Source organism: Rhinatrema bivittatum, chromosome 1 (genome assembly GCF_901001135.1).
Source record: "Rhinatrema bivittatum chromosome 1, aRhiBiv1.1, whole genome shotgun sequence".
Classification (NCBI taxonomy): Eukaryota; Metazoa; Chordata; class Amphibia; order Gymnophiona; family Rhinatrematidae; genus Rhinatrema; species Rhinatrema bivittatum.
This window is the reverse complement of record NC_042615.1, coordinates 630,421,441-630,446,416: the sequence shown is the minus strand read 5'-3', so window position 1 is coordinate 630,446,416 and position 24,976 is coordinate 630,421,441. Positions and strand designations below refer to the sequence as shown.

Below are 24,976 nucleotides of genomic sequence, written 5' to 3'. Positions count from 1 at the left end.
CGGATCCCGCTGCCCACCCCCCCCCCGCTGCCGCTTACCCGCGAAATCGGGAGGGAGGGAGAAGGGACTGCCGTAGCAGGCCCGAGCCTTGCTACTTTTTCGGTTTGTTTTTTTTTTTTTGCTTCGGGAGTAGGGGACCGGACGGGGCTGCAGGAGACCGGACTGGGGCTACACCGGAGACCGGACGGGCTGGACCGGAGACCGGACGGGACCAGGGCGGGTAAGCAATGTTTTTTACACTACACTACACTACACTAACTCCTACTAGGGGGAGGCGGTAAACTAGCACGTTAAGGCCGCGGCAAAACAGCGGGTTCCTAAGGAGATAATATCAGCGCCCGTTACAGTATCGGAGGGGAATAGCTAATTCCTTCATTCTACAGCTTTTTCGTTCATTTACATGCTGGGTGCGGAAAGGGTTAGGTGTTTATTTTAGGAAGCGCTAAGGACGCGTGAAACTGGAGACTGTATCGCTGGATGGCCTTACTCGTCTGTATTGTGCGCTCCCAGCACGTTACAGACGGGGAATCTTTAACTGAACGTTACTGTATTGACCTGTAAGGAAATACTGAAAAACCGACAAATTCTTACAAGTGAAACTAATGGGGTGTGATCAAGGATAAGGCCCCACCCCCAGTGCAGGTGGGGATTGTTAAATGACTCGCCACGCACCCCCCCCCCCCCATCATAAGTTACAGGTTTTCTTTTCCTGATGGAGCTTTGGATGCTAGGGACTACACCTTTCTGCTTATACTTTAACTACTTCTTGACTGTCTTTGTATTTCACAGCTTGCATTAATGTTCATGCATTCCTGTTTATCTTTGCATATTTATATAAAAAGTATTTAAAAAAAAAAAAAAGTTACACTTGCTCTGCCCATTTGATATAGAGGGCTGAATTTTCTAAGCCATTTGCGTACATAACGCACATTTTATGCACATAAATGGTTATAAAATTGCTTGGCGCTCAGTGCATGTAAAAGTCTGCATGGAACCCGTTTCTGCAGGTACTTTTATGCAAACCAGAGAAAGCTGTTTGAGATTGTGGTGGTGGGACGTACATGTATACTTTTGTATTTCATAAAATAGGTGCACAAGCTCCCCGCACAAGTTACGCTCTCAAAAGAGCAGGAATAATATTACGTGGCAACCCTGTGGCCATACCGATCCACTTACATGAAAATTTTCATACCAAACTTATGCACATATATTCGCTTTGAAAATTCAGGGTAAAGTATGCACGTAAAAGTTATAGGCAGACCATGCCAGCCTGCATAGTTATAAAATTACCCTCAATGTGGTAAATTTTAAAATCATTTATGAGCCTCCAACTGGAAGTTATGCACGACTAAGTAATATGTACACATTTACAGGTGAATTTTCAAAGGAGTTACGCATAAACATTTTTTTTATCATAGCAATTTTCAAAAGCTATTTACCCACGTTAAGTGCACTTAACGGCAGCAGATCCTATTGACAATTCAATGGTATATAATGGTACCAATTTTCAAAAGTAATTTAACGCAAATAATGTCATTTACACATGTAAAATCCCATTTTAAGCATGTAAATGCTTTTGAAAATCAGGCCCATAAGTAGTATTTTGCAAGAGTCTGAAGTATGTGCATACCAGCAGTGTTGCAAGTAAATGTGAAAGGGCATTCCAGGCTGGGGATCTAAAATTCATGCAAAAGTTAGTATTGTCTAAGCAGGGCTGGTGCTTCCATTAGGCAAATTAGGCAGCTGCCTAGAGTGTCAGAATTTTGGAGGCAGCTAAGTCCCACCAGCAAAACCAATACTGCCAAAGAAGGGAATGCTATGCTGGAGTTGCCACCAATAGATACGTTGGTGATGGGAGGTGCACATCTGAAAGTTTGCCTAGGGCACCAGCCTTGTTTGTAAGTGGTATATATGCTCATTAATTACCAAACTTTTTCTGTATTCTTTTGAACCTAACTTAAATTACAGAAGTTTAATTGCACTTGTCTGCAGATTTTGGGTGGTAGGTCTGTGGAGTGCAGTGGTGAAGGGTCTGGGTAAACTGACGGAAGGGTTGATGAGCTGGTGATTTCTCATTCATGTACAAGTATTTTCAGAAGAGGAATAGGCAAATATTATATTAAATATCAGTCGCATATAACTCTGGATTATTATTTATTTAATTTATTTATTTAAACACTTTTATATACAGACGTTCATAGCAATATCACATCGGTTTACAGTCAACAGGGGTAAAAATCAAATGAACCAAGAAGCATAAAGTTACAATAAACAGGGCATATGCGAACTTGGGCTGTAGGGAAGATAGTAAAAGAGTTACAGAATCATAGAACGAGATTTTTTCAAACAAATGGTGGCCTAGGGAAGCAACCAAGAGTAACAGTTAATATAAAATAAATATAAAAGAATATATTATGTTATAATAAATATAATACAAATATTGTACTCCAGAGACAGGGATTTGTACCAGGGTTGCGGATAGAGGGCATCAGGGTGGAGGAGATTGTAGGGGTACTAAGGTAGAGAAAGATTGGAAATGCGGGATGGCAGGGAGTTGGTACTTTAGGTATAGGCTTGTTCAAATAGCCAGGTCTTTAGTTTTTTTTTTTGAAAGTGACCGTACAGTGCTCCTGTCGAAGATCAGGAGGCATGGAATTCCATATGGTTCGACTGGCTAAAGATATAGCACGTTTTTTTGTCGAACTGAGTTGTGGTAAATTGGAAGTGGGGGTAGCTAAGGATCCTTACACACATTAAATATATAAATGTACTTTTATAAAATGGAGAGAGACAATGTTTTTTTCCTGCATTGCAAATATACACACGTACTAAACACAGGCATCTACGTTTGGGGCAGATATATGCAGTATTTTATATATTGTGTGGCTCCCACCACACAGTTGATTTAAAAAGTGCTGTAACTTTAGATGCACCGACTTATGAGTGCATGTGTCAACTCGCACAGACTCCTGAAAATGACTCTCAGTATGTTTAATGTCAAGTTTGTAGTGGATTTTTAGAGTCCTTTATCATTAAATTTTAAGTGAATAACGTAGTGCAATAAGCATCCATTACAGCTAGTCTGAACTGTCTTCCACTGAGAGCACGTTCTAGCTTTCCCTACACCGGTCACAACAGCAATGATTGGAGGGGGGTTTCTCATTCTAGTCCTTGGGACACACCCAGCCACTTTTTTAGGATGTCCACAATGAACAGGCATGAGAGAGATTTGCATAAGCCTATTCACAGCTGATATCCTGAAAAAAACGTGACTAGCTGGGTGTGTCCCGAGGAATGGTCTGAGAATCACGGGATTAGAATACAAACAGTTTTGATAGCAAAATCACTAGAGCATGGAGATCCGCTCAGGTGCTGGAAAAGGGTTAGCAACTTTTAAGAGCCTTCAAGTCCCTTACTTATTTTGCCCCAGGAATGAAAGACAATGAGCCAATGTTTCTGTTAACTGTGTGAACTGGATTATTTATTAAAAGCCTAGTATTTGGACTGAATGGTTAATTTAACAATCTGGTTCACTGACCACTTCCCAGCTAAATAATGAATGCAAGGCTCTTTTGTGTATTAGGAACCCCACTCTGCTGATAACATGCTTACATGCTCCCATGCCAGATTTAAAGTATTTTTTGAAACCATGAAATAGAGAACTCACTTCAATCTCCAACCAAACTTCATAAGTCATAATTAGGGTTTTGAGTTTTGGTGTTTTTTCAAGCAGCACACGTCTCTAGTTTGTGGTAAATACTGCTTTAGAGCACTCTGAATTTCACAGTAGACCAGCTGACATTGAAGAAACACAATGGTGACCTCTCGTGTTTATTTATTTAATTTTTTTGCATAAAAGTATAGGCTTTAAATTAATTTGGTTTTAAAATTTCCCTTTTTGGGCATGTGTTCTAATTTAAAGAAAACAAACGAAATTAGGCAACGGCTCTGATCCCTATAAAGTGACACACCATCCCTCCTTCATCCTCCATCTGTCAGTCCAACCCCCAGCCAGTGGGATCAGGTTGCAGGCTGAAGGGTAGCACTGGGACAGCGCAAGTGGTTAACCTTGCTGCCACCCAAGCCCCTTGTGGTTGATCCATCTCCTGCGAGTGTTTCTAGGCAGGTAGTGAGCCCACAGGAGGGGAGATGGGAGGCCCAATCATTCGTGAAGGACAAGAAAAGCCGCTTTGGCTCACTTTCCTTGCACAAGGCTTCTGCAGATCAGGGAACCCTGTGGGAGAAGGAATGGCAGATGCGATTGGAAGAGTGAGAGAGACAACCTTGGGGCAGCAAAAGAGGAAGGGTGAGGATAAGGAAAAAATAGAAGCCGGAGAGAAGCAAAGACAATAGGAAAAAGGAAAGAGAAAGAGAGATCAGAAGAGCAAGGAAAAAGAGGAGACAGAGAAAGGGGGGGGGGGGACACAAAAGAGCATTAAAAAAAAAATCAGATGGAAATGCTGACTGTCAGACTCCAGCAGAGTGCAGAAGACATGCAAGAGGAAGAGAGGGCGATGGAAAGGAATGCAAAATAAAAGGAATGCAAGGAAATGATTTCTTAAGTCTTTATGCTTTTAAAAATAATCAAGTCATGCAATAAAGCCTGGGAATTTGGAGGAAGAAAAAAAAAAAAAAAGGTTACAAATAAAAGTTTGGACATCTGACAAAGAAGCTAATGCTACTGCATCAAAAATATGTTCTTTTTTCCTATTTTTTGCGACCTGTTTCTTACATTCAAATGTATTTGAATCTTTAGCAATAAAAAAAACAAAACTAAAACATTTATATATTTTCAAATTAAGAGCAAGCATTAGCTGTGTAAGCCTTTTTATCAGAAGCATAAACGTGTGGTTAGGTAATCCTTCAAACCACTGCAATGGCATCCTGCCATGAAATGCGGCGGTTAACGTGACTCGCAAAACTGACACATACAAAGGAAGATGCTTCCTTGGTGGCCAAAAAACTAATGTACAGAACTACACCAACACGTGGATGCTCCTTCAATAAAGGGAGCTACAAATCTCTCTCGTTTCCTTTGACTGTGCTTGCTGGTCAATACCTTAGAAAAAGTGCACCACCACAAACTGCTTTATTTTCCCAGCCAACCATGCTGCCATTATCAACCTAGCAGAAGGCTGATGGCAGGCGGACCATGAAGTCATAAATAAATTGCCAGGATGCAAAAAAAAAAAAAAAAAGAAAAGAAAAGAAATTTGTATTTTGATGCCTACATTTATCTAAGCAGTAAACTGAATCTAGCGGTTTGTGTTAGATTTTGGCTGCTTCTGAAAGAAGGGAAAAAAAAATTGTGCATCTGAACCGGCATCTTGCAGAGCAGTAGGTGTAATGCTTGCATCCGTACAGTTATCCAGGGGGAGCGGGAAAAACTGGGCAAATCTATTTTGGAATGGAGAGAAAGGAGAGAAGTAGTATCGAGAGGGAAGTGGGAAGTGACTCTTGTGACTGGGTCCTTTTGTTTGTAAGTGCTAATGGCGATCCCATTATTACTCTGGTTGTTAATTTTAGTTCTGTGCTTATCTAGTGACTCAAAAACGTGCTACAATAGTGCCCAGCAGACTCTTGGCTTCCTGGCATGCTACCTTCACTTGGGATCTACCCTGCAGGTTTTCTGCTACGGATTTCTTCCCAAGGGAGGAATATATAGGAGACCTGCTTTATTTGTTACAAGAGATATATACATCTCCCAACTCCTACATGTACCATTCTATACATGAAAACTTTTTTTGCAGGATGCCATGAAAAGATTTCTAGTTTTATTTATCCTGGTTTCCTCATTGCTTTCTCTGAAATCTGCCACCTATGTACTTTTCAACACATTTAAATGAGGCTTTGCAGTGACTGAAATGTGGGCAAACGTTTTTAGTTTTTTTGCTACTACTAGAAATAAGAGCCACAACATACTAAAAACCCTTCTTCCAGCCACTTCTAGATGCTGATGGTCAGGGGAGCAGCTCTGCATATCTGAGAAGGGATGAAGAAAATCTCTTATAAAGGTAAATGAGACTAGTAATGTATTACTCAAATAGGAGCACAGGGCAGCTTTAAAACCCATGCAAAGGCCTTTTAATCCATTTTTTTTCTGAAATGCAGCATCTCCAAGCCATATTTTTATTTGTAGAAGATGAATAGCTTTCTGCTGCAAATGTTTCTAAATTCTGAATTTCAGTGAAGCAAGTTCATTGTTCTTATGTTTCTAATATGAAGCAGTGTTGTTTCTGAGTTGGTTCATCTAAATCCACAGAAATAAAGGTTGGCAAATAGAACAAAAAAAAACCAAAAAAAAACATAAGTCCAATAAAAAGATATCACCTTAATATATTACTTGACTAACTAATACTACCTTCCTCAGGTCAAAACAGAATGAGCAAAAGATGATGTTGTCAGAAAATAAGTGAATAATAAAAGACGTTCCAGTGATACTGTAAAAGGAAAGTGTTTGGAGTGGAGGGAGGGTTGATGGGTGATCCTAAGCTGACAAGCAGTAAAATGTTATAGTTGATCATACGTTAAGAAACCTAGGATTCTTGTCAGTCTTTTCTTGTCAGTTCTGAAGAGTCTGATCTTCTTAAAATTCTTAAGTTCCTGAATTGTTTTAAAATCTCCTTTAAATTATCTTGGTCATAAGGTCATTGATACAGTACTCTGGTTCTAAAAAGGTTCCCCCACAAAGCAAAAATGACTCAAAAGCAAGCTTCTAACAAAAACTCAAGAAGAAAATAACATATATCCCTATGGTGTACCACACTCCTGTAATAGGTGCTAGCATAGCTTGCACTCCACAACCGCCCACATGGGAAAAACATTCCGCATAAGGGGATCCTACTCAACTTGTATACTGACCTATTGGAATTCACCCTATATCTTAGCAAAATGGCAAAATGTTAAGACAGTAACTTTCATAGCAGCTCGCAGGCACACAAGTACATACGTTTGTCGGCCAACGCCCAGGGACACAGTCATTTTATAACATACACGCATATATGTGCACCTATCAGGGGAGGTTCTATAATGAGGCAGGGTGAGGTGGCGGCTTCAGGCGGCAGAATTTTGAGGCAGAAAAAAAATGCCCCCTCTCAGAATGCCGCTGTGGCGTCCACCTCACCCTGCCTGCCCCTGGTACGGATGCCTCAGCTCAGGCCGGTGGCAGCCGAAGAACGTAGGCTCAGGTCGGGGCTGCCGCCACAGCTCAGGCTGCAGAGAGACTCGGCTCGGGGCCACTGCGGAGCTCAGGCCAGCGGCGGCTGAAGAACGAGGAGAGGCTCGGCTCAGAGCTGCTGCTGGAACTCAGGCTGGCAGCGATCAAGGAACAGAGAGAGAGGCAGCTTGCTTGTGTGTATGTGCACCTGTGTGAGGCAGCTTGCTTGTGTGTGCGTGAGAGTGGCAGCTTGTGTGTGTGTGATAGAGATTGTGACCCTGGGGGTGCTTTCATGTGGGTGCCAGAGAGAGGGAGCCTGTAGGAGAGTAAAGGGGGGAGTAAAGAGGGTGGGGGTGGGTGGGGAGCCATCTCATCCCTGGTCTCAGGCAGCAGATTGCCTTGTGCGACCCCTGGTACCTGTTAGAAAATTGCCTGGCTATACTCACGTACGCACAAATATTAAATGGACATACTCCTATCCACACAAATGCCGCTTCTACTGCGTGAGGGAATTTTAAAAGCCACACATTCCCACGCCAGTAGCCATTTCTTTTCCAGTTCACCAAGTTAATGGATGAACTTCCAAATTCCTCTAGTTTAAAGGCCTCTTTCCCCCAGTTAGCACTTCCTTTAAAGCCCCACTGATCTGCCTATTCTTTGTTTTACTACTTACCCGCCATCCATAGCAGAAGGTAGGTTACGAGGCAGGGGACCCCAGTTCACACCAGTGCATGTAAGTATTTCCATGCAAATTCGAAGTTTAAATCCTGAAACACCTATGCCCTGCCCAGATCACACCCCACCCCCTTTTGGAAACTATTTGTGCCCGCGGCTTGTACGTGGGCACAAATATCCCGTGTATCCCAGCAGCTTTTAAAATCTGCTCAGCACACGCCGGCCCGCCCAAGTTTGCACATCCAATTTCAGCGGGCATAAGACTTTTAAATTTTGCGTTTATGTGTATATGACCATCATACAGTAGCTTGGACATTAGCCATCAATAGATGGTATGGGTCCAAAACAGACTGCCAAAGTTTTAATCATAGGCAAATGTCCCTAAATCTTTGGTTTATATTAAAAACAGTGCCACCAGAAGATTACTTGATTTATGGATGTTGACCTATGCTCAAAACTTTGACAGTGCATTTGGACGGATATCATTATTGATGACTAATGGGCAAGTGAAGATGGTCATATACTCTTAGAGGAAGATTTTTAAAGCACTACTAGTGCAAAAATGCCCACATAAGCACTAGTAACGCAGATTTTAAGACGCAGGAAAGTACGCGCATACATAGCCATGTCAAGAATAAGGGGGTAGAAAATCAGCAGGGCATTGGCATTCCAGGACAGGGCCAGGACATGCGTCAGTCCACATTTTAAAAATTCTGACCAGGGCGTGTGTCAACTTGTTATCCGCTTAACTTTACTGCTGGTCCTGATGAGGAGCAGGTCTGGAGGTCTCTAGTTTTAGGGATTTTAATTCAACATGAGGGTTTGCGGTCAAGTAGGAAGTTTGCAGGATGAAAAACCAAAGGGGTCTTGAACCCCGTGATACGAACTGCGCAAAATGGTGGACTATTAGGAAAAACTGGTTTTTCCCTGGCGTGAAATCTGCCTGCATTTACACAAGTAAAAGCTGCCGAAATACGCAGACATTTACGTGAACCACCTCTTAAGATCACGCAGGCGAGTGGGGCATTTTTAATGATTCAAGCGTATGATTTAAAATTGCTGCGAATCTCCGTTCACGTGCAGATACGTGCATTTATGGGTGCATGCACGTTCTTTTTAAAATCACCCTGATAAAGTTTTGTCTTCTGGCTAAGTTACAGGCTGAATCCTGATGGTCCATTTCAGCATTTTCATTAATGCTAAAACTGTGAAGAAGCAGCATGCAACACTGCGGAGCCACCCCAGATGTTAAAGGCAAGAGTCAACTCGCACAAACACAAGATCGATCACCACAAAAGAAAAACAAAAAAAGGAAAGACTTCCAAGGGACAGCACTTTTTGCAACAAGATCACCTTTATCAATGACCTTATGATCAATGAAATAAGGGTTACAAATAGGAAAAAAAATAGATACTTTTTTACTGGACTAAAATATATTTCTTGACTAGCTTCCTTAACAGAATAAAATGGTCAAAAGAGGACATTATGCCCAAAGGCCAGTAACATACAGCAACAGGACAATCATTCAAATAACCCAATACCACTCACTTAACTTTTTAAGGACAATTATAATATGATAAAGGAAGGACATCTTTCAGCCAACGCACACGATGGCATATACACGTGCATGTGTCTGCATGTAGTTTTATCATAGTATTTTATAACATGCCGGTAACACATATGCACATAAGTTTTCCCCCACAACATATGCACATTTGTAGGCCAATGTGTGAATACATGCAATGCATTGAAATCACATATTTCAATGCAATGAATCTGCATACTTTACTCACCTGTTTAAAAAAGGTACATGCAGGTATTTTACGTGCAAAAATAAAGTAGGACTTACTCGCATAAATCAGGATTTGCACACGTAAACTGGTGAATTTTAAAACATATGCACTAGAGTAAAACTACCAGTCTAACCAATTAGTCCACCAGTTTGGCCAGTCCAGGTCATCAAGACTCACCTGGGTCTTCATCCTGAATTCTTCCCAAGTTCACCCAGACTTCCCACCCAGTCGAAGCCACACAATAAACAAATGTTTAATATCATTTATAACAGATAAATAGCAGATGCAAAAATATGCTAGTAAGATGGCAAATGTATGCGCATATATTTTATAAAACAGCAACGTATGTGCATAACTCTTGGCCCTGCCTGGGAATGCCCCAGACTGCCCTTCCCCTCCCCCCCTTTTTTTTTTTTTTTAATATACATATATTTGCACTCAAAAGTGAAAATATGCACGTATTTGGACTTTTACAAAACGTGGAAAACACGAATAGAGGCAACTTATGTGCATATGCGCTAATTTTTACAAGTGGCATGTTTTACAACTTCACCTAAAAGACAGCAAAATACAAAACAGGAAAGATAGCTTTAAAAAAAAGCATGCGTGCACCCACCTGTACACGTCCCTATGTGGGCGTGAGCACACAATCTTTATATCCTCCGCGCAAGTGTGCACACATTATATAAAATACTCCTATTCATGCATGTGTGCTCCTGATTTTAAGCATTTACATGAGGAAATGTTAGTGTATTTTCCTTCGCATTTGTTGGCTTTTACATGCGTAAGTCAGCAATTTTTGTATCTGCGACTTTGGGCACCCACATCTCTTAAAATTCACCTCTATGCCAAACAGCAAAATGCCAACAGCAACAACAAAAAAAGAGAATGATAAATGAGAAAAACATTAGGAAAGATGTTCCCCGGCTCCTAAAATTTGACTGGCACTTAATTTTTCTAAATATATTTTGACCCCTGCTGTAGGATACATGTTTTTGAAATATTTCATCATCTTCGTTTCAGTTTTTTTTTCCCCCAAACTAAACCTAGATTTACCCTCCCGCTATTCAGCACATGCTCCTACATATAAAGTATATACTGTGTGAATCAGTTGAGGTGATCAGATGATGTGAGAAATAAAAAAAAAAAAAAAAGAGGGCTTAGCTTTGTTTTAGGATCTATCCTGCTACAAACTGTCAGCGAGCTTGTTTCACTCACAAGAAGGAAGCCTCAATACATGCTCTCCTTGCCTCCCCTTCACTGGGCTCCACTCAGAAAATGTCCTCCTCCTTCCTGTGGCTTTGATCTGCCCTTCTGCACGTTAACAATAACCCACAGGAGTGGCGGATCACGGTTGGAAGAGGGGAGAGTAATTCCCAATAGGGAAGAACAGGCACAGCATGAATCCAGAGTCGTCAGGCTATACTCAGACGCCAAGTATACTTGGCAGATTCAAGTTAGGGGCAGCTCTCTGCTAACATCTAGACAGCAACAGCAACTAGACATGGACAATGAGGAGATGCACTACTTGACTATATTTTTCATGGCACTTCGCTCAAGGCTGCAGAGGACTTGTAAGTGTACAACTACTAAGCTGCATTTGACTGCTCCCTCTCTCTTAACTTATCATTAAAGAGCAGATGCTGAATTCTCTCTCTCTTTCTTTTTTTTAATATCATTTTAAAAGCTCATGGCAACAAATACTTATTTTTTGGTGAAATTTAACAAAACAATAGGAAATTGTGAATGAGGCAGAAAAATAACTATATTAACTTTATTCTTAAAAACGAAATTAAACTAGACCATTTTTTCCCATTCCGATATTTATAGACCTGAATACTAGAGAGAGAAAGAGAAAATCGAGAATTTGGAAATTAACATGTTATATTGTTTGAAACAGTGTGTGGAGGGGAAAAGAGGCATTAAGCTTTAAAAGAGATTATATTATGCATTTTAGATACATGCCAAGGCACACATCATAGATATTTTCTTTATAACGGCAAGAGATGTGTGACAGGTTTGATTACATCAGCAAAATTTTACACTGTTACATGCCCTATCATAGCTTCAGTTTAATTCCAGCCTGGTGATAGAAAATGTACCTTCCAAAATGTGATGCTTTTATTTTCATTGCAACATCAGGGTTACCTTACGATTCGGACTTGTAACAAAGCTTTCAACTTACCATTTTATTACCTGGAAGTGAAAATTCCACAACTGAACCCTCTTCCCCCTAGAGGGTTCCCTCCCTATCATTTTTACTTATTATTCCTGTAATTACAGCATTAGTATTACCTATTAAAAAAAAAAAAAAAAAGTCTCCTCATTGACAATTCCTGTAAAATATTTTAAAGTATCCTGGCATATTGCTAAAAGATGGGAAATATTTGCATGAAAAATTACTCTCACCACAGGCGCACAAATGCAAGAGGCTCATAGGAGATGACAAGAAAGGTATACATGCACCGTTCATCAGAGTGCATCTCAAGCATAACACTTCTAGCGCCAAGTATTTAAAAAAATAATAATAATAAGGTGAGCAAAATTGTTTAAGTAATGACAGGACTCGTGAGTAAGCAGTTGTAAAATGCTTACGCCTGGGATCTTCAGTCCATCCCTTGAACTCGTAGGTAATTGTAGCACTGTACTATCCTATCTTGCAGCAGATGTGGTACGTCTTCCAGTTTGGTCTATCAACAAGCGGAGGGGAATGGATTCAGTAATTGTCCTTCTACATTGTATTATTGATAATTAAAAAGAAAATAGAGATTTTGAGAACATTACATTCAGTCTTTCAGATGCTACAAAACCAGCCTTTCTCCCACCATGCTGCTTGGTACATTGACAGAGACTGTGATGCCCCCTTATTTTTGTTTTTATTTTATTTCTCTCCTATGCGACACGAAAGCAACTTCCCCGTTAGTGCAGACTTCGCTCGGTTCTCTTTTGCACTTACTTCCTCTGGGCATTCAATTCCAAGAATACCAGAGGAGTTTTACAGAGAGACTTTTGATGATGTAACACACGGTCACAAGGCCTGGGCACTCATCCATTCATCCAGTCCAAACGATATTCTCTCTCAAATCATTTCCATACTCAGAAAAGCATGAAAAGAGGGGCAGTGACAAGCACACGAGATGGTTCAGAAATGCCTTGGAAGAGCTCTTTGCTAGCTTCATCCCAAAATGAACTGTATGAATTCAAGCAAACTCAAACAGAGAGACTATGGTAAAAAAAGAAAGCACAACACGTGTCCTTGCCCAATGGATGCACCAGGCACTGTAAAATCAGGCAGCAAAACTGCTTTGCTTCTCCTCAGATATCTTACTCATCTTTACCTAAACCTTTGCTCAAACTAATGCAGAAAACCGTATCCAATTTCCTTGAACGTTATACATTAAAACTGACCTAAATTATTGTACACTTGAGGAAATTTGTCAAGGCGCCAATACAAAGACTAGTTTTATTTTGAAACCTTTTTTTTTTCAGCCAATCAGTGTAAGATATTTACATGTAGCTTCTTACATGAAGTTTCATATGAAGGTCATGGAACTCTATGATAAACTATTGGTTTCCTCTGGTTTTTTTTTTGGTTTTTTTTTTTTTTTAAATCTTGTTTCATTTTCCTGAAAATGAAACAAGACGCAACATAAAAAAAATGTTTCAGCCTACAAATGTGATTAGCTGTAAAAGATACACACAAACCTGCACAGACCCAATTCTCCAATATTAAATTTCACACAGCAACCATGTATTATATTTAACAATCTCATTAATGCTCCAATTAAGGGGAAAAAATTAAAAACCCGTATTAAATCAGACTGGAAAACCTCAAATAAATCCAACAGTATTTCAGGTCAGTGGGGGCTTCTCTCTCTCTATATATAATTTTTTTTTTTCTTTGCTTAGGATGATCAACAAACTGGTTCATAGTAATCAATGTATTTTTTTATTCAGTTTTTTTTCTGTTCTCTCCATCTTTGTTGACCCATCCCCTCCCCCTACCAAAACATATGCAGAGATGCGCACACACACTACCATTAATTGCATTGGTCCATCACTGTGGAGTATTCAAACAAGATTTAAGCTTCACAAGATATTTCTGAAAATCTTTTTGAGAATGCAATACTTTTTACAGTTAAGATATATCGCTTTATCTCCTGATATACGAGGGCAAAAACTGACTCCAATCTTTTAGTTCTTGCACAGATGTTTAACCTAAACAGCCATTAGACAGCTATTATTCTAAAATATTTATTCTGTTCCCAGATTGTTGCTATACAGGGGGAGTGGCGGGGACCTTCTTGTTCCTAGAAGGTCACAGTACAGTGATCTGGTTTCAATAAACAGAAAATAGGGCATGTGGTGAAGTAAAAAGCTCCCTGTTGAATCCTCCCTAGATAAACAATCTAGGTATTTTAAAATCTGCCCGATACCTCTGCCAGGTAGAAACCTTCCTCCTCCCCTAATGAAGGCCAAGCCGCTCGGAATCTCCTCTGGAAATACAGTTATGGGAAAGGAAAGGATTGTTTAAACGCTGTGCAGCTGCAAAAGACAAAGCACACAGGCAGCATAGCAAGGGAATACAGATATAGCACAAGTCTGAATAGGTGCCTTATGCGAAATCATGTCGTCTGATGTTCCCATCAGTCACCGCGTTAATACAGTAGAACCTACTTAATGAACAACTGCTAAAGGAGCAGCACTGCTAAAAGAATACATTTTCTGTTTGCCAGACTGTGAAATCTGCAATAAAAATCGTAGAATCCTCTTGGAGGAAAAGCTGCGCCAGATTTAAACCCATTCCACATCAAAAAGGCAAAACAGAGAAAAAAAAAAAAGCAAAACAAACAGGAGAACCATTATCCAAATGCTGCTGTTGTCACTGCTTAAACAATTGATCTATACAAAAACTGAAAGAAAAGCCTACATTTCTACGTAATAAAGATTACATCTATGAGATACTTTTCCATGCCACCTAGAATTATCCATTCTAACAACATTCCTCAGCAATAAGAAAATGAAGTAGCAATGAGGGAAAACCTTGTGAAATGCAGTTTTTATTAGGTATAGCCACGCGATGATACAAGCTTCAATTATCTCCGTTTATTTGATGGGTATTCATTTCCCAGCTCCTCTTGCTATCACTGCAACAACAGACTCTTGAGTGCTTTATTAAATGCAGGATGCTGGCTGAAGCGATCACAGGGATTCTTTGTAAATTCTAGTTTTACTGAATGATACAGGAACTGTGCAGCTTCTAATTGACTGATCAGACAGTTTAAGTTGCAGTGGATATATTTGTTTGGTTTTGAACAAATATCAATGATAACATTCTGGCTAGATGACCATAGCAAAAATAAATAAATTCTCTCTATATATCTATCGCGTTTACTAGTATAAAGCCAAATTTTCAAAGGCCTATGCTCGTAAAATCCGGGGTTTATGCGTGTGGCTGGGCCTTGCACGTGCAGTGCACATTTTATAATGGGCCCAGCCACACGCATAAACCTCGGTACACGCACAAGTGCCAGGCCCTGAAAAAGGGGCAGGCCAGGCGGGATGGAGGCCAACTGGGACAGCCGCCATTAGCCACTGTTCCGTGGAAGCGCGAGATGGCAGTCAGCCGGCACTCGTAACTTGCTTCTGCTCCGGAAAAGCAATAAGTAATAAAATAAGAAATTTAGGGAAAGGTAGGTTAGGTTCAGGGGGTGCAGAGGAGAGGGGAAGAGGGAAGAAGTGAAAGTAGGGGAGGCCCAATTGCGTTGTCACGCATATTTTACCAAAATCTCCCCCCCCCTCCCGTATGCGCCCCCCGCACATGCACGCGGATTTTAAAATCTGGCGTTCATGTGTGCGTGGCCATCCGAATTTATAACAGGCACACGCGCCTGTTATAAAATAGATGCACGCGCTGCTTTGAAAATGTAACTCCTAAGTGTCCATGAAAAAGGGCATGAGCCAGGATATATTCCTGTTCCTCAATGCATCATGAATATTGCACACACACACACACACACACACACACACACACACACACCCACACCCAAGAAGAACTATATTCAAAACCGTTTTCAAGCAAACTACTTCATTTAAACTGATTCTTAAATGAATTAAAATACTTTTAGTAGGGACCTTCCCTACTGAGCATTTCACTAAATTCAAATCTAAGGAACAATCCCCAAGCAGAGATTATACCACATCACAGAGTAAATTCTTATAAAGAGAATGAGACTAAGCGGCACTCACTAGAGAATGGCTCCATCTAGACAAAATTACGCCAGCAAGCTAAAGCTGCTTTGTGGTTCCAACATTCCATAACGAAGCGAACGAGCACCACTTTAACCTGGTCAGAACGCCACCTTGCAAGGGCCATAAGCCCAGCATCTGGGAAGGTTTTCATAACGGCTGACAGACTGTCTCATAAAAGCATCAAGATAATGCAACCAGCGCATAGTGACCGCACTGTTTAAATTCTACGGATAGTTTGTCTAACCTTCTGATCTGGAGAAAATACACAACTGCTCCAACACCTGTCCCTGGCTCCTATCATATAACCTTCACAAAAAAAGATTAAAGTCAAACCCATACAATCTAGGCACATGCACACATTACACACTTCAATCATTTTTATGATATGGGGGCCATGGCATATGATACTAAGCCACCCCTGCAGCAATGTAAACTGGCTGCATGCTTATAGCTTGCATGCTGTGTTCAGGGCAAATTAGAATTTCTGCCAAGGACAGATTTGAGAATTGTATCCTCCAGCGCTCTTACCAAGGTAGCCCTAAAGTATTAGATAACTCGAATGTGAGATTTCCTAATGTCAACTTAACCATAACCTAATCGGATCCCTTTAACCACCAATTCCAATTAAAGTTTTGTTGAAACCGATAACAAGAAAACAAGGAAACTGGGAACATCAAATATAAAAGCAATAACTGTTATGAAGTGTATCTAACTCTTCAATGTGCTTTTATTTACATTAAAAATGACGATGCCTCTTTTAGATTTTAATATTGCATTAATCTTACCATTTCCGCAATAAATATGACTCTCTGTTAAAGTATGTTTGGCAGTGGCCATTTTTACCAATTCCTTATTTTATTTTGATTTGTTAATCAGGATATACAATCTAAGCTTAGTTCACACAAGCCTCTTTTCAGATTCTCTACTTTTCTTTGCATTAAAAAAAAGCCCTTCAGTTCTTCAAACCCATTTCAGTTACCTACACCGCTGAATAATTCCTATACCCAGGGATGTAGGTCATCCTAACAACACAGAACAAAGTCAATACATTTCAATTCCCATTAAATGAAAAAAGGAGGCAACTTAACTTTTCCGACATGGATAAAACTGGGAAACATGCAGAGAATTGGGAAAAGACCCTACATTTAAATTTGGTATACGGAAATGAGCCTAAGAAGATAACCCCAGACCACAGCAGTTACCATGCGCGGTATCTTGTATAAATTAACAAAATGCTTGTTCACATTCTTTGTAAACGTTTGAAGCATTTTATTTTAGGGCTATATATCCTTAAGATGATTGTTTTGTTTTTTTGCTATGGGCCCAAAATGGAACAAAAATGCACTTCATAAAGACGACTTCTGCCTTTTTCTGTCATGCAACAGATTTAACGCTTGACTAGCCGTCCCTGGAACAGATAAGTCAACATTATCTTGCTATGTGAAATTGGATGTCCTACGTTTCAGAAGTATAAAAAATATTTGAAAAATAATCTCCTACAAAAAGAAACAAAAATAAAATTGGGAGTTGGCAGTCTTGTACTTTTAATTGCTGGGCCAGCTTCAGAGAAAGTGCAGTAATCTAAGCACAGAATTTCTAGTGCTCACATGAATTTCCTAACAAAGAGGAATGTCAACTATTTTCATCCCGTCGAGTGCTCTGTTTTATGGATTTGATGCCCATCCACACTGTCTGTTTTCACGGCACCCAGTTCCACTCCATCTGTGCAAAAAGGATGTGCCGTCGACTGAGAAACAGACAACTTCCTCCTATTGTCAAAAAAGAGCAGGTTAGAATTTCAGATCCAACATATTCCTGTCTCTTCAGTCAAACAGTTATTTATGGGGGGAGTCAAAGCATGTGACTAGAAAAGACAACTGGCCAGTAATGAATTTGAAATGATTAGAGCTGTGCTTAACTGCAAAAGCAGGGAGGCCAGTTATATAAATCTTTTCTTATGTGATTTCTATAAAGTCAGAGAACTAAAATAATAAAAAAAAACATTGTTTGGAATCTGACTGCATTTCCTTGACTACAATGCAAAGTCCGTAACACAAAAAGATTTCTTTCCCTCCTGATGTGATCCACACAGACATTCTGGAAGACTACTCCCTCGCTGGACTTCTACTGCGACACAGGTGCCACCTTCCAATTAAATAGAGTAAAAAAAAGCAAAGCAGGCAGGAGATGACCTCTCGAAATGTGTTTGGTTCTGTCTTCAAACTGCCAGCTATGCCTTTAGAGGCTACAGGGATAGTTTAGAAAAGAAGGGGGAGCAGCCCGATTTTGAAGGACAGCAATGTTTCCTGCTGTAATTATCTAATAGTTAGAATGTGTCAGCAAAAGCACCACAGACAAAAAAATTTGAAAAAGATACTACCCTTCTATTTGTTTGAGAACGTAAAGGATCAGGTCCCACTAGCAGCATGTTCAGAATGGCCAGCGCAAATACGTTTGTATCTCAGTCAGCCAAAGAGACAAAAAACTGGTTTGAAAATCCCTGCTCTCACAATTTCCTAAAATTGTTATTTTATAAAGGTTAAAATCAGAGGTTTCCAAAGTATCTCTAGTCATTCTCCCTTTCTGGTCTCGGTAATTCAAAACCTGTTTGTAGGGATTATTCTCCTTTGTCTAAACTTCCTTTCGTGGCAAAGTCACCCATGCCTGAAATAATAAAGAATTTGTTATTTTGTGAGGAAAACCCTTTAGTCTTTTGCTCTCACCTTGTTATTGTGCAAAAATAATTAAACAAGGATAACATATTATTTGTAAGAGAAGAACTACATTTTTGCACTTACATATCCCAGCATTAGCCATGGGTTTGTGAGTATCCTATCAACATGAAAAAAGTCTGAGATCTTGTAGGCCAACCCATCAAACTGCAGCAAGTTATGGAGGGAAATATTGCTATTGATTTACTAATATTGCTTTATATTTTGCATACAGTGAGATATTAGTAATACCATATATCACAGTTCTTAAACCATTATTTAGACTGTGATTCCAACTGAAAAAGAAATTGCAAGCACAGCTAGTCTATGAAATAATCATAGAAGCACACAAAAAACATGAAAATGGCTCTAGAAAATAATTTATCTTCCTAGTACTGCAGTCTTTTTTTTTTTTTTAAACATGAAATTTTCCCCAACCACCCCCTCCCCCCAACACACACACACACACACACACAGAAAAATACCACTTTAAATTCTGTACCATAATCTAGCATTCACAACCCAAGGTCTCTTCTATTTGGGAGCCCTTCAACTTAGGACCAAATAGTTCAAGAAATATTGTAAAGCAGAAGGTAATGCATGCACTCTATCAGTAAGTTATAGCTAGAAGACGTTTGTACATTTTAACAGCCCATCAAAACATCTGAGAGCGCACCAGCCCTTAAGTACTCATATAAGGGACATTAAACATAACTTTCTGCAAAAGTGTAGTGTGAATGGATGGGTAGACTGTGTGCAACCACCAATATAATAATTTATATAGCTTGTAACCCTGCCTTATTACTTCCAAAAGCATTTAAAAAAGGAAAAAAAAAAAAGGAACAAAAATTAGTCAGTAGCCATAAATTAGGACAACAGCAAAACCCTGTATTTTCCTGATGGAGGTAATAACGCTCTCTTTTTTGTTACTTCTCCAATATGGGTAAGCAGAACAGAACGGTAGTCAGAGGCACCCTAAATTTGTACTGTACTGTTGCAAAGGCTTTTTTCTTCAACCCCTCCATCTGTTTCTGTTCAAGCACAGAACGCCAGCCAAACAAAAAACAGCAGGAATCCAGAACACTTCTGAACGTGCAGGTGCGCCATTCCTAAAGCCAGAATCTACTATTTTGACCTGTAAGTCTAGTTTCCTTCTCAGGGAGATTTCTCCTCGTTGGCAATTCAGAAGAATAAAACTAAATGCCTTCTGCACCAGTGAATGCAACCATTTGCAAAAAGAAAAAATGCAACGCATTATAAATAAATTTAGAAAATTAATAACTGCTCACTGGATCCCAATAAAAATTCTAAATTAAAAAAATATGTAAATATTATAAAATGTCCATTCTACTTCTGTATCGTTAACTAGGAAAGGCATATTACATAGTTCTAATGTACTATTCCGCCACTATTAAGAAAACAAGTGGGGTGCATTCTGATTTAATACAGCAATGCAACTTTAAAAATTACAATTGCAGGTATACAGCTTTTAAGAGTACAATTTGTGGGGGGGGGTTTACATTAGAAACTCTGCTAAAAAAAGAAATTTGTTCACAAGTAGCTTACTGAAATACTGAAAAGGTTCCTCCTCAGACGAACCGTGGGGAAACCCCCTATCTTCCTGGCTCTCAATTTTACCATTACTTTATTTTCCCCATGCCAGCAATGGTGTCTCTGTGTGCAGATCACATGCAGATGCAGAACCTTTGATCACAAGAGATGCAATACTCAGGAGAGACTGAATAGCTGAAATGGCAAATGGGTTCCAGAAAGCAGCACCCTCTCAAAAATGCTTTCTATTATATGGAAGGGTGGTTTGTTGAACTGAGCATCTTGATTTCTTTTTTTTTTAATCAACCACCCAACAGCATCTCCAAAACTCTCTTCACCAGTTCTCCTCACCCCCAGTATGCTTGCACTCAATTCAGAAGCCTTGAACAGAGCACTTCCAAAACAGAATAAGATTAATACAGCAGATACCAAAACCACAGCATCAACCTTAAACTTCTCCTACAGCCTCTGCAAGAAAACAGAAAATAACTCTCTTCATACAGTTTGCGACCAACTTTTTACCAAGCACGGGCAATAGCAATTAGGGCACGCATGGTTCTCTTTGCACTAAGTAAATAAACCACAGCCATTGTTGGCTGTGACTCGATCTTCAAAACTTGTTTTGCACTGCAATGTTAGAAAGTTGACGCAAAAACAGAAAATCCTAGTTAAGTCACATTCATTCCCTATAATCCTTCTTTCCCATTTAAAATCTGTATGGTGCAGCTGGTGATAACATAAGCTTGCTGAGCAGACTGGATGAACCAGTTGGTCCTTTTCTGCCATCCTTTCTATGTTTCTATATAATTGCTCTCTCCCCCTCCTTTCAACTTTGAAGATCTGGAGACAATTCACTTTGAAGATTTTTATAACCATTTCCCACTTTCTTTAATGTTTCTGCAAAAAAGAAAATGTGTACAGCCTTATCTAAGATAAGCATACCAATAATTATTGTTGGCTCCATAGACTAGCATACAAGGTATTATGCTCTACTATTCTACCATCTGTCCTATGGCAGCCTGTAAATACAATTTCTCCATTGCTATAATATGAGAGGTTATGAACTCTCATTTGACTACAATATACAATGCCATTTGACCTCTTTAGAAGTTTTGCTTTGATTAATGTCAAACTTCATGTAAAGTACAGGGTCAGGTCAATCAATATATTTAAATAGCCAAAAAATTAAGTTTTAGAAAGGAAGTGCCTGTTCAAAAGCTACACTGCTTAGTGTATTTATAAGTGATACAAATAAGCCACCATACATTTTTCATATAGTAGCAGGAACAAAGAGCACACTACAGTCAATGTATTTTTTCTTCTTCAAAAGCTTGACAAACTTCTAAAAACTATTCTAATTCTTAAATATCTTGACATGTTTGCCATTAAAAGTTGTGAACTCCTATTGCATTATTTCAGCCCAATAAGAAAAGCATTATGAAAACCAACATAACATCTCAAATAGGTCATTTCTAAACTCTCCTGTTGAAAAAGTAGATTATCTTTATATTGCCAAGAAAAAAAAAAAGAAGAGGATACATCTACATAGAACATATTTACTTATTATATGGGCATAAGAAAACATATTCAAGTCTAGCATGCAAATATTCACACCTTATCGTCAAAGATAAGGTCCCGGTTTTCAATAGGCGTTCTCACATTTTGAGCCTGAGGCAGGTCTCTCAAAACAGGGAAAAAGGCACTTTTTGCAATCATTATTCAAACATTTTCATTTTGCTACTGGGGATGATCATCTTCCCAACATATCTTTTTCTTCTATGCACAACCTATCCCTCCGTCTTCATCAAGTAAGGTGGTGGTCAATACAGTAATGGGGAAAACCTACTGCAAAATAGGGGTATGTTCCCTCAAGAGTCTTATTACATTTCTCTCCATTGTCTTAACACTGCGGTGTGGACTTTCAACCAATCATTATTTTAAAACAGGACAGCAGCTCCTTTCTTTATAGCCTATTAGGATATTTTATAGCCCCATCATCAAAGAAGCTGTAAGGATTTGTGTTGCTTCATTAAATGTTATGAGACTGCCTTTTCCATGAGAGATGGGTTTGTACCCATTTCTGTCATTTTTATTGTCATAATAATCTCTGTATGGTTTGCTTTATTTTGAGGGGGGCTCTTTTTTTTTTTTTTTTTTGCTATTTGTTTGTTTGCTGTCACAGGCAGAATTAATATCAGAAATGCTAATGAAGCAGGGTTATTAAAACATGAGGATGAATTGATTTGGGATCTCAGAGCTCCTGTTCCCAACAAAGGAGGATGAGGCATTCATTTTCTCTACACAGAAATAATAATAAAAGTTATTAGCCACTTTATCACCTGAAGAATTGTCACAAGGGGAGCTTTTAAACATGCAAATGCTTGCATTAGCACTACCTCTCAAGTGGAGGTAATGCAAGCAGAATTTTCTCCTTAAATAATGTGTGCCCATTTGAAAACCAAAAAAAGAGAAAGGGAGGAATATTATGTAGCAGAAGGATATTTAATTAGATAAAATATAAAAACAGAACAAGTACTTTTTGTCAAGAGTCTTAAAATCCTCCCCCCCAAAAAATAAAATCACAAAAGAATATAATGGCATTTCATCATTTGTTCTGTAGCCAGTATTCAAATTATTTTTAATTCCATCCTTGATATTTTACTCAAGCAGCAATACTTAGTATCAGGAGAGGTAAAAGTGCTCATCGCATTGCTCTACGTCATTTGCAAAGGGGACCTTCTTCAAGATCAGATGCTCACTACTAATTTTAAAAAATAAAATGTTCCATTAAACTAACATATACCAATGTGAAGAATTAAAAGGAAAACTTATTTTTTATAAAATAACTCAACCAACTGAATTGGCTCACAATTTACCGATGCTTTTGGCAATGACGGAGCCTGCAAAGGGCGACTATTCATTTAAAGACTTCATGGCCTCAGATTTTTATGAGGATAAGGATACCATCCGAGGATCCTGGAGTGTCCATTATAATGTTGCTTTTCAGTAGATAAAGCATATCCTCTCCCTCCTACATCCTGCACTCTTCCTCCTGAGGGCTATGATGGTTAACAGAATTCCCCTCTCCAAACCAGGTTACGATCTTATTATCTGCAAGACATTTTCTACAATGCTGCATCTCCTGTCGATATACCAACATGGTAAATGATGTCCCTCGTACTTTTGACAGTGCAAAGCTAGAAGAGACAATTTTTTTCTAGCTTTAAAGTAGTTCTTTCCTCAATTAAATAATATCAGACCTTATTGTGTTTAACACAAGGCTTTTGTCTGTCTGTCTTAACTAGATTGGAAGTGTCGCGGAGCAAGGACTGTCTTATGTGTTTCCGTACAGGGCTGCATGCATACATCTGACAGCACTATGGCCATAATCTACAGTAGCACTCTGTATTTCTGAGTGGGTATAGAATAATGCATCCATTACTACACAGACACTGTACTGAAATAATTTCCTGCAAGTGAAACCATACAAGATTGATCTAAAAAGTCAATCTCTAACCTAAGCAAACTTCTTTAACAACTCTACTAGGTAGTCATAAAACATGGATACGCAAGACAGTAATAAAAATAGGCATATCTTACAACAGATTTAGGTTTAAGTGATAGATGTCCATTTATTTACCTTATGTAAACAATCACAAGCAGCATACTATAAAACATTCTACCCAGCTCAAGCAAATTACACTTTCTTCACCACTGTTCAGTTTGAATGAGTATTTTGCTCTGCAACTAACAATGGGTGGGATACACTAAAGGGTTTTTCCCAGTCTGTGGCTGAGAAGGCTGCTTAGGGCCCGATTTTAAAAAAGTATTTACTTGCCTAAAATTGGGTTTTACACACGTAAGTCCACGTTACTCGAGTAAGTGGGCTTTTCAAAATTGCTACGATAATATGTTACATTTGTGTGTGTAACGCCTTTGAAATTTACCTCCTTTCAGCCCGATTTTAAAAGGGCCACACATGTAAATTACGCATGTGGCCGGCCCTTTCGCACGCTGCGCACATTTTACAACGGGCCCGGCCATGCGCACAACCCCCGTTACGTGCCGAAGTGCCAGGCCCTGCAAAAAGGGGCAGGCTGGGACAGCACCATTAGCTCGTCTCCCGGGGAAGCACGCTAGCAGCCGGCCGGCGCGCGCAGAGATTACTTCTGCTCCCGGGTTAGGGATAGGAAAGTTCTCTCCCAGTCTGCTCCTTAATTGGAGTGGATTGGGAGGGAAATGGAGGAGGCCCAATTGCGTCGCCACGCATATTTTGCTAAAATTCCCCTTCCTTCCCTCCCCCCCCCCAGCGCAACTCGCAGGCCGCCCACACATGCGCACATGGATGTTATAAAATCGGCACAAGCAAATCACAAAGAGCAAATTTCATGCTCATGTACTTTAACCCTAGCAAATCACAAAGAGCAAATCGGCGCATCCATGTGTGCATGCTGTGAATGGACATGTGGACGCAGGTCTTAAAATCGACCCGTTTCTTATGAGCCATGACCTCAGGTTTTCCCCTCTTTCCATATGATGATTACTGAGCAAGTGCTTAATGGATTTCACCAAAGCAATAGCATACCTTCTCAGCATTAATTCTATTGACCATTGTTCTAGTGCAAGTAGGTATAGAAAAAAGTCATTTTACCTAATGAAGGAATGAGACCTTTAAGTGGGGGAAGACATATTTGCATTCCAGCAGAGGGCTTTTATCATTGTGGGGCCATTTTAAAGTGTCAAATGTTGAGGTGTATTATGCATTGTGTATGAATTATACTGTAAACATGATATGTATGTACAATATTTTTATTTTTTTTTTTAAACAAAGACCTACA

At 39.5% G+C, this 24,976-nt stretch overlaps 1 protein-coding gene across 5 annotated transcripts in view; it reads right to left on the bottom strand.

Annotated features, from left to right (window-relative positions):
* The window catches only part of EFNA5 (ephrin A5), a 525,631-nt gene that overhangs the window by 442,574 nt on the left and 58,081 nt on the right, over positions 1-24,976 (bottom strand). The window contains exon 2 of one of the 5 annotated variants that reach the window (XM_029572227.1): positions 12,220-12,314. The exons of the other annotated variants lie outside the window; for them this stretch is intronic. The gene's annotated coding sequence lies outside the window, so the exon portion shown is untranslated. The remainder of the gene's footprint in view (positions 1-12,219; positions 12,315-24,976) is intronic. 5 annotated transcript variants of the gene reach the window in all.